The sequence below is a fragment of the Lathamus discolor genome, chromosome Z, assembly GCF_037157495.1.
Source record: "Lathamus discolor isolate bLatDis1 chromosome Z, bLatDis1.hap1, whole genome shotgun sequence".
Lineage (NCBI taxonomy): Eukaryota > Metazoa > Chordata > Aves > Psittaciformes > Psittacidae > Lathamus > Lathamus discolor.
In genome coordinates, this window is record NC_088909.1 from 56,728,773 (window position 1) to 56,742,057 (window position 13,285).

The 13,285-nt window shown below is 45.0% G+C and overlaps 1 protein-coding gene across 1 annotated transcript in view; it reads left to right on the forward strand.

Annotated features, from left to right (window-relative positions):
- Positions 1 to 1,061: 1,061 nt before the first annotated feature.
- Positions 1,062 to 13,285, forward strand: part of PLPPR1 (phospholipid phosphatase related 1) — a 135,477-nt gene continuing 123,253 nt past the window's right edge. Inside the window, exon 1 of the mRNA XM_065663054.1 lies at positions 1,062 to 1,570. The gene's annotated coding sequence lies outside the window, so the exon portion shown is untranslated. The remainder of the gene's footprint in view (positions 1,571 to 13,285) is intronic.

Below are 13,285 nucleotides of genomic sequence, written 5' to 3' on the forward strand. Positions count from 1 at the left end.
AAGGAAAAGGGCTCTGGATACACGAATGTTTTCCTCTGCATTGCAGCAGACAAAACTTAACACTTCTCAGTCTTAAGTGCCTAACTTTACACTATTTGCCTGCTTCTGCCCCTCGGTCCATGTGGCCCATAATGCATGCTGGTGAGACACAGCCTGGGCTACCCGGTGATGTTGGGCAAGTCATGTCCTTGCTGAATGGCACCATGCTCCCCATCTCTGAAATGAGTACCCAGAGGCACTTCTGCAGCTACCTTGGCAACTGAGGGATAAAACTCCATTGCTCTACAGACAAAAAATTGTGGTTTTATGATTTCTCTGACTTGTGGGTGCTATTTTTTTTTCTATTTTACAGCTAAGGCAAGAACACTTCAAATTTTTGTGGGAAGCCAGGACTCTGTGCTCAATTGCAGTAGAATAACTCTTGGGTCACCTTTTCTTTGCCCTGCCAATGAGGAATTTGGTCTGCAGAGAGCTGGAGCAGTACCATTCTCACTTCTAATAACCCAGCTGTGACTTGGGGACAACCTGGAGCCTAACGCAGAGTGAGCACAAGCTGCTCACTCCCATAGAGTTCTCGATGAGCTAAAAAGCGCACGTGGGGAGTACGGTCATGTTAGGCACCTCAGGCTGGGAGCAGCCCAGAAGCTGGGACCACCACCACGCTGCGCAGCACTGTCCTTGGTGCCTGCATAGGAAGCCAGTGGCCACGGGAGAGACTCAACAGCTGCACCAGGGCCAGCACCAGAGCCTGGGTGCCACCCTGCCACCATGGCCGTGCCCTGTGCTCTAGCTCGTGAGGGGCCTCTAACCCAGAGCATCCTGGGGTTGTTCTGGGTTGTAGGGGCACCAGGGCTGTTTGGGATCACCCAGAGCTCATCTTTCTGTGTGGTCACTTTCCTCCCCGGGTTCATTCTTCTTCCTACCTCCCTTTTCTTGGGGCGTGAGCAGCCCAGCCCGTGGTGACGCTGGAGGTGTATGCTCGCCCCAGCAGGGGCCGTAGAAAGGATAGCAGGAGGAAGCTGCTGAGCCGCCTCCAGCCTCTGCCTGGCAATTGCCGAATTACAGGCAGAATGTCCCGGCGCTGGAAAGGTGTCGCGGTGCTCCCCGCCCCGCGACTACAACGGTGGTAGCCGGGGAAGCCCCGAGGACCTCAGGCACAAAGGAGGGCGCAGGGGCCCGACGGGGAGAACCGCGGCGGTGTCCAGGGGGGATCCCGCTCCCTCCCCTCCCCTTCGCCCGCCCTTGTCCCCTCCCTCCGCTCCGCAGCCGGGCGGGGGACTGGAAGCCGGGTCCGGCGCACAGGGAGGCAGAGGAGGAGAGGAGGGCGATGGGCAAGGAGCTGCGGTGGTAGTTCTCCGGACGTCGTTAGGGAGAAAAAGGGGGCGGAGGGGGGCGAAAAGAACAGAGAAGAAGGAACCGGACGGGGAGGGCGTTCGCCGCCCGCCCCCCTCCCCCACCTTCCACCGCACCGAGTCGGGAGAGCGGACCACGATGCCTGGCCGGCGGGTGCTGCCCGCCCGCCCGCATGGAGACAGCCGCCCGTAGCGGGGCTGCCGCGCTGCACAGCGGGGTGAGCCGGATCGGGCGAGGGCGGGGGGACGAGCGGGGGCTGCCCGGGGGCTCGGCGGAGGGCGGGGGGCCGGGGCGGGCGGCGAGGAGCCGGGAGGAGCTCGCTGCCGGGAGGAACTCGGGGAGTCTGCGGGAGCTGGAGCGGCTGATGCTCCGCTGCCCGCCCTGCTGCTACCGGGACGGGCTGGGGCGCTGGAGGCATTTGCGGGCTCGTCCTCGGCACCTTCATCATCGCCGGGGGGTCTGGGAGCGCCGCTGGGGCCGCGGTCTCTGTCGGTGCGGTACCTGGCTCGGGAGAAGGCGCTGGGCCGCCCCTTCCACGCGAGAACCTTCTCCGGCGTGGGAGAGACCCTTGCCGCCGCCCCTGCGCCCTGCAAAGGCGGGCACCTCGCCGGGGCCTTAGCAGGGGACCCGGGGCAGCGAAGGCTGTCCCCAGCCCAGCGCGCTGCAGCGGTTCACCGCGGTACCGGCGGCCCTGCCGGTGGTGGAACCGCGTGTGCAGTCTTAGTGCGGCGTGTAGGAACAGCGCGGTGCCACCCGTGAGCAGCCCACGGCGCGGACAGGCGGGGGTCGGTGCGGGGGGACACCGCGTGTCTGCCGCTGTGCTGCAGGGGTGCCCTCCCTGCCTCCCTCCCGGCCTCTCGCAGTGCTGCGGGGTGGCGGGTGGATCGGGAGAAGGCTGGGGGCTGCGGCGGGGCGTGATGGACGCACTGCGTGCAGGGGAAAGACGCTTCGGAGCAGGGCTGTAGGAATGACACTGTCCGCACAATGTCCGTGTGCGGCTTGGGCGTTCTGAGAGCCCCCGAGTCGTTTTGCATCTCCAGAAAACCTAGATGGTACCCAAAGGAAAAAATGCGGGCATTTTGATCGGCTGTCACTTAATGCTTGCAGGGAGCGAGATGAGATTTCCTATCTGACACCTGAGGTTGTACAGTGCTTCTCTTGATCCCTCTTGGGTAGTACTTAAGAAATAAACGGGTAATGGTAACAGTGCTTGTGCTGCACATGATGTGGTCTTTGTGGAGGCATGAAGACACCCTGGGACAGAGCAGGGACTTAAGGTGACATCCTCCCAATTGCAAATGAGATGGGTATGGTGTAGAAAAGCAGAGGTCTGGCTCTGTGCTCAGATTTCTGCCTGTTTCTACTTGGACACAAGGAAGGAGTTGTTTTTTTAAACATTTCAGTTTTGTACGATGGCTCTTGTGCTTGACTTGGGAAAAAGGGTTTCCAGAGGAGCTATTGCAGAAGGGGTTACCTCTGAGGCAGAGGCTACTCAGTGTGATTGCCCTCAGCAGTTGAACTGCCAAGATCCAGTTTAGACCAAGGACATTGCTTTGGACCTCTATTTAATTTAAGTCAAATCACTACTTTCAGGTGTGATTTTTTGGGTTCTATTTCTGAAAATGAAGATGGGTAAGACCTCAGGGGAAATCTTGCATTTGTCCATAGGTAAGTCTGAATGTACTGTACAGGAGGAGAACCTGCTTTTGAGGCTTGACACAGGGTAGGAAAAAGGACAAAATTTACATCAACTGAGGATCTGTCAACTACTGGGAGCTATGGCAACAGCCCCCTACTGCCTCCCCTTATTTATTTGGTATTCCTTTTCCTCAACTTTCATTGCTAGGTCTCTTGTGCCATATTTCATGTTGCTTTATGCTCACTCTAGGTGGAAAACCAGTGATGCTGAGAAACGTGCTAAACCCTCATGTATCAGTAAGGTTGATATGCAGGGCTATTTCTCCTTTTGTGGTAGGTGTGAATATGTAGACTTACTGAGGAAAACTGTGCCAGTTGTTAGTGATTATTAACCTGTTTCAACACACCTTGGGTTTTTTTTGTTCCTTCCTTCTCCTCTCCCCCTCATAGTTGATGAGATGTCAGAGAAGAGAAGGAGCTCGTGGGGAGCCATATCCTGAATTTCTCAGCCATGCAAGTACATCTGCTCTGTTACAGAACATTTTACTGGGTCTGTAATTGGAGATTTATTTTGGCTGAATTAAGAGTTTTCAGTGGCAGAAGCAGATCTTTGAATTTGCAATTGCATCATAGATTTTTTTTTTTTAAATATTTTACCTTAATTTTCTTTGACAGCTTTGAGCGTCATGAAAACTTTTAAGTTTTTTAATATGCTCACTCGTCCCTGCCTCTTTGTTCAAGGGCAGGAGTCTACATGCATTTTGTGATTTTGAGGGATTTTTTTTTAAATTGGAAAACATTTCCATAATTGTTATTTCATCAGACAGTATGTTGAACCAGTTAGCCTACTTTCCAATGCTCTAATTTTTCCTCTTAATATATTGTTTCTGCAGCCACAAATATAAATACCTGGCAGTTCTGTAGATAATACAAGAGTGTGGAAAAACTGTGTTTTTCCAGTTGTGTTCAGGAGGACCTATTGTAAATATCACTTTGAAATTTTATTGTGGAATTGTCACTGGTCATGGAACTAGGCCCTCAAGATACGCAAACTTCTCTAATGGGAAATGGCTACATATCGTCAATATGTGAAAGAAACATTTTTTTTTATTCACTAATGTTGGCCTATTTGTACTGTTGAAGTTATGGTGAAAGACTAATTTTTAAGTTAGTGACTCTTCAAGAGTAAGATCTGTCTTCGAGGTTATTTCCCCCTGTCATTGTTTCCTGAAAAGAAAGGTAGAACAAAGGCAGATTCTGTAGAACTGATGCCAGAAGCCTTTGTGAGCCTCTCTCTTCTGTCTGAACTGGTGTATGCCGAACAAATCTGTGATACATGGTCAGTTCTCCATGAATTGCCACACAAGGGTGCTAAAACGAGCTGTGCCATCTCCTTCTGAGAGTCTGAAATCGAAGTGGTTATTTCTTAGGAAGTGAGGGCACCCCTGCTTATGACAGCTTAAGTCTTGAAGCCTTTGCTGGGTTTTTAGTGCATTCTTTCCTAGGTGAGATGTCCATGTTCAGTTTTGTTTTGTAAGTTGGTTGGCAGCCGGGAGGTTAGTTCTCCAGAACTTGCTGCGTAGTGTCTGCTGTGGCTCTAACTGGGGGTATGAGGTGCTCTGTGCTTTGAATTTTCCACGTCTGGAGGAAATCCATGCTCTTCAGATAGCCTGGCTTGATGTTACATTGAGTTCTGCAGACTTAGCCCTGTGGTCTTCACAGGTCATGTTTTCTTTCTTTTTGGACTTTATTGTTTTTTTATCTGATCACAGACAGAAAAGAGTAGGTGCAGACATCTGTCTGCAAATCCAGTTCCTCTCTGAAGTACACCCAGAGCTCTTGGGGTTTTTAATAGGTAAGTGCTTGAATGGGACATAAACACAAAACTTCACAAACAACATGTTTATTGCTGCTAGTGTGCAAAATTGGTGCTGCAGCTTGTTCACATATCCTCTCTTACCTATTTAGGCATTGTTTCATGGGTTTGCATATCCAGGGTGAAATCTGCTTTTCAGTGATGCTTTTCAGAAATGCTTGCTTGGCAGCAGCTGAGCACAGTTGTGATTATTGTTCATGATGCATGTCTTGATTCTGAAAATCTCACGCTTTTGTTAAAATAGTGCTACCATCATTGTCTGTTGGATTGCATGGACAAAGATTGAAAAATGGAGGCTACAGAATCAGTGGCTGTTCTGAGTAATCATTAGCTGAGTTGTTAGATATCAGGTTAACATTCACCTGTTTACTCCCTTTTTGGAAAACCTGCTGCATTGGTAGCCTGTACACTTGTCAGAACAGCACTGACCAGTCAGATCTCCTAATATGCAGTAACTGCCTGAATCACCTGTAACAGTGATGGGGGCAATTCCACACAGTTGTAGGGAATGGAGGGTATTGTCATTCATATAGTAATCTTTGCTGTGCTACCTTTTTTTTTTTCCCTAATGTGCAAGTGGATCACAGTCTGTCCATCCTGTTGAAATACAGTATAGCTTTCCTTACCCAAGTGGGTTTTTATGTTTTATTTAAAAATGTCAAACTTTGCGGGTGCAGGGCACAGGACATCCCATGACAGTGTCTGGTGTGTCTCGTGCAGCTGCTATCCTTTCTGGTTACAGTGATAATCATACAGGAGTGATTGAGGATGTAATTAGTCGGAAAGGGGTGGCCACAGATGGACAAGTGGGGACAGAATGGACTCATACGTATAAGACAGTGATTCGGTCTGTTTTTCTGAAGGATTCATGCTGCATTATTCTTGTATTGTAACTGGAATGAGAATTAGCTTCAAGGCATATTCACGTGCACATATGTGCTGATCATTGATTTACCATGCCCTCTAGGGATCTGAGGACCAGCATAAATGTAAAGGCGTGCTTCTACCAGATAGAGGTTTAAAGTTACCTACAGGCTTGGACATCAGTTGCATTTGGAGAGAGGGTTCTGCTTTTCTTGTTTTAAGGGTGTTTTATTCATGACAATATATGGTGGTTACATTGCCACACAACCTCTACCCCTTTAAGCTATTTGTTTAAATAGCCTTGACAATGCACCCCTCCTTTCACTTCTATTTTCTGTTTACTGAGCTCTGGCAAGTGGAAGGCTGAGTCTTTAATCAGAAAAGTTGTCCTATGGAGGAGCAACATTTAGTGTTAATGGCTCTTACTACTGATGATGGAGAGGGTTTGTAGAATTTCATGGCAAGTGTCTGTGAGACACTGAGTCTTTTAATAGCTGTAAGTCCACTATTACAACCTCAGCAGGCAGAACTGATTTTAAAATGGAAGTTGAAACTGCAGAATTGCAAAACCAGGCCTCATTCCTAAGCCTTTGTAAGGACAGATGCTGTATAAGCCATAAAATCATAGAATAGTTAGGGTTGGAAAGGACATTAAGATCATCTAGTTCCAATCCCCCTGCCATGGAGGGTCTCAAGAAACATGTCTGAATCTCATGCCTGGTGTCCCTGGCATAATCTGAGTAGTTCTAAGCAGAATGCCTGCTTAGAGTCTGTCAAAGCTAATGGGTTTCTAGAGAAGCTGGGAGTTGGGCCCTCTGAGAAGAGCTGCCCTCTTCAGTGACTCAAATGGGAGCATGAATTTCAGCATGAATTTTCATAGATGTTCCTTGTGCTGCTTTTTACTGCTTTGCTGAGACACCAGTGACTTCAGAATTCTGCTTCACTATCCATCAGTTTAAATCAATCAGGAGGAGAGGAGGAGGAGAACAAAATCCAACTTTGATGGAAACACACATACTGCAAAAGGCAATTGTATCACATTTATATTCTGCTGTGTGCTTTTGTCACCCACGCTTGTAAAATACTCACTGACAACAAAATGAAGTACATTTAATTTCCACATGCACAATAATTTATTGTATTTGCTGAGTAATTACAGGTAGCTCCTATATGGTAACTGATTTTTCTACTTATTCCAGCCCTTCTTCCATTCCTTGTCCATGGAGGGGTGTGCTTAATAATGCATGAACTGAAAATAAACTCAGTTTGTGTTAGCTATTTTTTAAATCGACTGAGATATTTAGCAAGAAACTTGAAAAATACAATTTCATAAAGCACAGGTGGGATTTTTTGGAGCATCCCATGAGAACCATTTATGGGAGAAAGGAAAAGTATTAGAAGAATGAAGAGTCATTGTAATAGCTTGCCTTTTCTTCCTTAAAACACCTAGATTATGCTCCCTTGTGCTCACAGCTTTCGTGTAATAGCAATGAAACATGCTCAATAACCTGTCAGAATAGCACAGTTCTGATGGCAATGCTGCATTTAGATAAATGAAGCCACAGCGTGATGCAGGAATTTTCCTTCTCACCGAGCAAATCTGCTGTACAAACTCACACTCTCCAATGCTCAGACTCTTTTCTGCCTCTCAGAGTGTCCTTGGCCTTGCTTGTGAAGTGCTGTGCTGGCTCAACAAGCAGACCAGAGGACAAGCAGGGCGGGACAGCCTACAAAATGCAGGGCCGTAGGATGATGGCCCCGGTATACTGCCAAGTGCCTCCATATCCATTTGTTCCTATGTCAGGACTGGCCCACTGGTTGCTCTGAGCATGACTGTGTGCATGGAGAGGTACGCTGGGGAGGTGTCTTACCAGCCGCTGTTCTGTGAATGCTGGCAACAGAGCAGGGAAAATACACGTGTCTTAAAGAGATGTGTATTCACAGCTTTTTGGTGTGACTTAGAGATATGTGAGGTTGCTCAAAACCTTTGCGAGGTTGCAGAACCATTGACTGTAACCTAAGAAGCTGAAAGTGGAACAAATTTTGAAGAACTGCGTGTGAAACACTAGTTGACAGTGGATCATCTTTGCAGCTAGAGTCTTCAGGGATTTGAGTTGCTGGTAGAAAGGTGTCCAGCTTAAGAAATAAATGGTAGTAGGTGGTATGTTTCTTAAGAGCATGGCCATGTCAGTCAGGAGGCACCAGTCTCCAGCATTATGCCTCTTACACTGGGCTGAGTCAAGGGAATTTCAGGTCTCCCCAGTGCAAATGTGAGCCACAGACTGATGAAAGTTTCACATCCTTGCATCACTCAGCCAAATTAGTCTGGGTTATCTTGAGAAGCCAGTGCACGTTGTTTCAAAATACATTTCATCAGTCATGAAAGCCATTAGGAGCAGGTAATGTCTTTCAGCAAATAAAATACCTGAAAAATAAAATGCCATTCACGGAATACCTAGCTTTCTGAGGCGTTCTCTGAGACCCTACCACTTGCTGGCTTTATGGGGCTGTATACTCCAAACACAGACGTAGTACATAGACATAATGTGGCGTCCTAGGTATGTGGTTGCATGTTGGTTTTGTGTGTCAGTGAAAATTAGAGGTCAGCCGTTTGTAGCAGCCTGCAGTACTGAGAAAACTGGAGGTGCGTCATGGGTTGTAGCAACCATACTGCTGCTGAGAGACAGCCAAAAAGACAAGAGAAAAATTGTCAGTACATAGTCATTTCAGGCACTGCTACAGCAGTGAATGGAGAGAGGCCATTGTTTATGTGGGGTTGTCACACACAGTACATCTGCTTCTGCTCTCATGCATGCTGTGAAGCCAGTGACTAAGAAACAACTTGGAAGTTTTCAGGTATCTTAGATCAGATAAGGACAGAGGCAACTGAAAGGAAAGAAAATGCGAAGTCTGGTGATATTCATCTTGAGCTTTATACAGAAGTTGTGATGCAGAGATATCATAAGGCCACATTAATCTGTGCTGCCATTTGTCATAGAGATGTAATTCATGTAAGCAGAACAGCACTTGGCCCATCCACAGGCTGTCACGGAGTTCAGCTCACTGAGGGGATATTGGACTGTGTATGACATGCATCAGCTAACATTATGCAAGGCAGTTGCAGAATATAACTAATTCACAGGTGTTCAGACAGAAAAACAATGTGCTACAACAAATCGTCTTTAAAGAGAAGCTCTTCAAGGACTATATGCCAACGCTCACTTGTGTGATATGCATGAATGTGGAGGAAATTTTGACTAGAAATGGCTGGTCTGTGACTTTGTTTCACTTATGCAGGCAGTTTCCATAGCAAAATCAAATTCTGGAACATACAGTTTTCTGCCAAAAATTACTCAGTTCTGAAAAGTTTTGGCCAAAACATTGAGCAAAAATGTTATGCATACAATTTACTTATTTATATTTTTCTCTCTGTAGAGCTGTTTTTTGTGGAGGGCTTGTTTTAGTTTGCTTAAAATTGCAAACGTAAAATGATCCACGATTTGGGGTATATTTATTTATTTTTTTATTTATTTCCATTATATTTTATATTCCAGTTATGTTTAATCCAATTATTATATTAATTTATATCTAATATTATATTCCAATATATTTCATGTTTATTAATTGAGAGTGTGAGTGGTTTTCTGTTTTTTCTCTGTTGTGTTTATGTCTTGAGATTGGAAGAAAAGATTCTAATTTTAACTCTGCTACGTAGAGTAAGAAATGGATGTGGAGTTTGAAGTAACAAAAAGAAATCAAGGATCCAGTGAAGGTCCCCTATCTACTAGTTCTGTTTGTGTACACATCTGTGTTTGTTAATTGGTTTCTTATAGAGACTTTTTTGAGTTTGTGGTTCTGTGATGGAAATAAGAGGTAAGGTAGGAAAGCTAGGAAATACAAAGGACATCGTTTCAGGTTGACCAAAGCCATAAACTGTTTTCTACAAAATATTTCATTTATTTACCCCTTCAGTTTTGAAACCGCCTGCTGGAGTTGTTAGCCAAAAGTAGGTCTCCAAGCTCCTCCAATGCTCTTTCCTTTGTATTCACCATTTCCCTTAAGGAAAGGCGCACAGCTGGCACTCAACAAAGCAGCAGTGGTGTGGATTATATGGATTGCACTTATTTAGTATTGCTTGTGATTCCCCAGGAAGTGACTGCGTTTGTCCCTACAGAAGAGGGACCACCAATGACAGATTTTCCTGCCAGTCTGTAACAGCTCCTGAATTAAAAGATTTAGATGTTCTTTAAAAAACACCTAAGAACAAACAACCCTGTAACAACCTTGCTACCTAAGCATGACATCAGACGTCATTTCTGATCACCGCAAGAGTCATGAGTAAGCTATTTACAGGAAGAAATAGAAATGTCAGGCTAAACAAAGAGTACTTGAAAGAGGCGCTGTCTAGAATAACAAAAAAATGAGTAAATATTATTGACCTTGTTTGTCCTCCTGCTGGCTTTATTCTCTAAATAGGAATACATATTGAGGAAATGGTAAATAAACTTGCTGACATTTTTTTCCATACTGATAGCTCTGCATTTCCTGACATGATAGTTTGTCTTTTCCAGTACACAATGATCTGCAGTTAATATGCAGTCACTGAGGTGGGCCAGTGCCAACCTCATGAAGTTCAGCCAAGCCAAGTGCAAGGTCCTACACCTGGGTCGGAGCAATTCCAGGTGCAGCTGCAGGTTGGGCAGAGAAGAGATTCAGAGCAGCCCTGAGCAGAAGGACTTAGGGGTGTTGGTTGATGAGAAACTGAACATGAGCCGAATTCAGTGTGCGCTCGCAGCCCAGAAAGCCAACCTTATCCTGGGCTGCATCAAAAGGAGCGTGACCAGCAGGTTGAAGGAGGTGATCCTGCCCCTCTGCTCTGCTCTTGTGAGACCTCACTTGGAGTATTGTGTGCAGTTCTGGTGTCCTCAACATAAAAAGGACATGGAACTGCTGGAACAAGTCCAGAGGCGGGCCACGAAGATGATCAGGGGACTGGAGCACCTCCCATATGGAGGCAAACTGAGAGAGTTGGGGTTGTTCAGGCTGGAGAATGGTGCGTGGAGACCTCATAGCAGCCTTCCAGTACCTGAAGGGGGCCTACAAAGTTACCAGAGTGACTCTTCATCAGGGACTGTAGTGATAGGACAGAGGGTAATGGGTTAAAACTCAAACAGGGGAAGTTAAGATTGCATATAAGGAGGAAGTTCTTTACTGTGAGGGTGGTGAGGCACTGGAATGGGTTGCCCAAGGAAGATATGAATGCCCTGTCCCCAGCAGTGCTCAAGGCCAGGTTGGACAGAGTCTTGGGTGACATGGTCTAGGGTGAATCATCCCTGCCCATGGCAGGGGGGTTGGAACTTGATGATCTTAAAAGTCTTTTCCAGTCCTAACCGTTCTATGAGTCTGCGAGTCTATTTATCCAATTAAATGCTCATGTCTTTGAAATCAACACCACTATGGTGCTTAAAGGAAAAACAAAGCTTCTAGTAGATCAACTGATCCATTTAAAGACGGAGCTCATCCTGTAATGTCTTTCAACCCAGCAGTTCCATAAGCATTCTTTCAGTGTGCAAAAACCACTTTAATTATTGCCAGGTAAGAGATGGCTTTGAAAATAATTAGTATTGATAGTATTAATTAATAGTTAATGTAAACTGTTCCATGTCAGGTTAGACAGAGTTAACTTGGGAATAGATGTTAGTACCATTCCTGGTGATCTGGAGTTAGACAAAAGTTGGAATATGTTGTTCCTTCAGCACACGACTTACTTACTTTGAAATTTGTATTACTCATCTGTGTCCAGGATATCATCAATGCACAGGTAATCATTACCCTAACTTACACTGTTAAACTGGGCTTGCTTTGAAAATGCGTTGCTTGTCACCACACTCATAGTAGTTACTAAAGATGTTAGGCCACAATGTCAGTGCCCTCTTGGGAGAGCACTTTCTCTCTGGTCTGTAGTGGATGGCAGCATTGGAAAGAGACTGACAGCCGTAGAAGAGAATATGCCACTTTGCTTAGGAGAGTATGGCAGTGATGATGATGATACACACCTAGTGACCAAAGTTTTCTACTGTGGACTTCATTTCAGCATTACCAGTAAGGGAATTTCTGACCAAATTTGCAATTACTATTTTTTTCAAGTATTGTAGATTATTTTTTTATACTAGAAATAAGTACTTGACTAGCGGTTTAGGACTAGTGTTTTTTTTTTTTTCTCTGTATTTCTTCATTTGCTAGCCAGAACTCATCTTGGCTAACATACAACCCTGTCTTCCTCAGTCATTTCTTCTTGGGATACTAACATCTTCATAACACTTTTTTAAATTATTAATGTTGCCATCCCTTTATAATGATAAAGTTTCATTTATCTTAAGAAGAATTCCTTCCCTGGTTTCATTTATACAGTAGAGACAGTTTCAGCTGCTGTCAGAGGTTTGGTCTGATAAGATGTATCTCACAGTCCTTGAAGATGACTTAATCTGGTCTGAAGTTATTCATGGGGTTCTTGGCTGAATAACTCAGCGAAATGGCTTCACAGATCTAAAATGCATGCACCAGAAAGCAGATGTTTGGTTGCATTACTCCTTTTATAGGGCATGAAAATATGCTTGAAAGTGTGACATGAGTTTGAAAGACAGGAGGACTTAAAAAATGGTAATTGTTAAAAGATCAGAATGATTTGCTGAGTAGAGGCTACTTTTCATTAGTACTTTGATACATATTTGTCTGGCTCCTAAATTCCTGCTGAGATCATGCTGATCCCTGATTCTAACATGTTTGCCAAGATGTTTGCCCTGGTATAGAGGGCTATCGAAACAGCTTTTTAGCTTTAAATCCCATTATACAGGTTTCATATTAAATTTTGCCATAGACCACATGCAGAGCACATTTACTATTTGCAGTGATGTGATGTGGAACGATTAGAAAGATCTTGCTGTGGAACAATAGAAAGCAATAATTTTTTAACTGCCATTTCTCTTCCTTGGTATTTGAAGTAGGGATAGATAACCATAACAAAATACTTACTGCACAAGCATGTGGAATTTCATTTAGCTGGGTGATCTTCAGCAAAAGCCTGTCAATGGTGTAGGTAATTAAAAAAACCCAAACAAAACAAAAACACCCTCAGACCCCCAACTCCACCCCCCACTCCCCCCCCCCCCCCAAAAAAGGAGAACAAAATCAAAATACAAAAAAACCCACCAAAAAATCAACCAACAAAAAAAAAAAAAAAAAAAAAAAACAACCAACTCCAAAACAAAAAAACACACACCGAAGGGAGAAGTATTTATCCCTATTATAACGCATTTAAAGAACAGGGGGAATAGAAAGGCAGGAATAAAATCTACATTGTTGTGCAAGGAGAGGGGAATGAGTCAGGCAGTAAACGCTATGTTAATCAGAACAGAGAGAGCACATTGAGCATTTCAAGTGAAGCTTCAGCATTTCAAGTAAAGCACAGGACAGAAAGAACATTTTGAGATTTTTTCATTCTGTGCCTCAATGAAGAGGTAATGTTACTACCTAAATGAGTTTTGATGGGCATTG